Source organism: Ochlerotatus camptorhynchus, unplaced genomic scaffold, assembly GCF_037179485.1.
Source record: "Ochlerotatus camptorhynchus isolate MF236.1 unplaced genomic scaffold, CSIRO-AGI_Acam_v1.1 ptg000222l, whole genome shotgun sequence".
NCBI lineage: Eukaryota > Metazoa > Arthropoda > Insecta > Diptera > Culicidae > Ochlerotatus > Ochlerotatus camptorhynchus.
The window spans coordinates 3,900,284-3,902,028 of NW_027040712.1; positions in this window are offsets into that span (position 1 = coordinate 3,900,284).

The window sequence follows — 1,745 nt, forward strand, 5'->3', positions numbered from 1 at the left end:
ATTGATTTGTATGGAAATTTTATTGTTAACGCGTCGAACAGCCGTTCGACGGCTTTTTATGTAGGATTCGCTTCTAGCGATATACGGCCGAAGCTCGGCACACCGCATCTCGAGATAAAGCGCGACTCTCGACCTCACGATTCTGCGTCAAAAGTCCCGGCTTGAGGGGAAAGCCGGAAGGAAACAAACCGTTTCGGCAGAGCGGCCATTTTGCCATTTCCGCCACGTGTAAAACATCGACGTCCCAACGTCGTCTACAGCGCCAATTCATATTTCGGCGCGATTTCAGTACCAGCTTCGAGACCATCCATCGACTGGGAATTTCCGCAACATCATCGCCAATCGCCGCATTTCGGGTGATAGCCACAATACCGCCGCAAACCAGCCGGTATCTGCTTTGCGGACCAATTCATCAGGCAGCTATTTCGGTACCGTGAGTAAACCCAACAATTAACACACACACCACGAAGAAGAGCTCGATGAGAAAAACTAGCTAGCGATCACTAGATCAAAATTCGCACACAGTAGGGAACAAGAGAGGAAGAAACACGAGTAATGAAAACCTAGGTTATACAATTAAATAAACTTACATAAATGTTTTATAGTAGTTTACCCCAATAAATGTTTTTCCGTTAAATGTTAAAGTTTCCCATGTAACTTATTTTTTGGTTTCGAGAATTCTCACATTTCGCGTCGTTCTACTTTTTGTGTTAATGTTCTTGTTCGCCAGGTTAGACTGCCTGGGAAATCAGTCTCTCCACTCACGTGTCTCGATCGGCGGGGATCTTTGAATAAGTGAGTTCCTCCGGTGATGATACCGGTGAGTGTTGTTTTCGTGAGTAGGTAGAACGACCGGTAGCATCAACTATTCTCTCGTTGCGATTGTGGCGACCTCTTTGTGTAGAGAATCTCGATCCATCGTGTTGTTTGCGTCTTCTGTTCCGTTCTGAAATTAAATTTTTGGTTCTGATTGAACAAACCCGCCCTGAGGTCGGGTTTCTAGCCGGGCAAACAAGACTCGACGGACGGTCCTCCTTGGAGGTGGCGCTTAAGCCGTCCGTTTATCGAGCCAGGGAACGATCCAGAAGACGGAAAACCGTTAGCCGCATTTTGCGCGCTACAAGTTACCTCATATCGAGGTAAACCTTCAATAGAATTTAGTATAAAACAATGAACACTGAATTATCGGCTCCATAAAGCTAACGCGATTGAGAGTTCCAAATAAACGAACTTTGTTAGCTCAAGAAACTAGATAGAGCTGGAATTAGGGCGTAGCAGCTTTTCTAAACGATGACTTCTATCGATGATTTCTAGGAATTCAAGGCACGCCCACGCAAACTAACATAATCATCGGGTAGGGGAAGTCTTCTTCTACCCGATGACGATGTTGATTTGCGTTGGTCAGCCTTGACTTTCTAGAAATCATTGTAAAAAGTTATTGTTTACAAAAGCTATTACGACCTAATTCTATCTAAGTTAATTTTTTGAACTAATTTTTGAGCTAATAACTTGTTACAAAAAAACCTTATGGTATCAAAATAAACGAGGGGGTCCCAACATTGTTCGTGTATAACAATCTAGCAATGCGGCATCGCTACCACTGAGGAGCGCTTAGGATATTTAAGTTCAGTAAGTATATAAAGGATACGCTTGAACAGATATTGTCACAATACAAACACTGAATCGAAACACAATTAATTTATTATTATCATTATTAAACATTTTATGATCAGAGTACCATACTA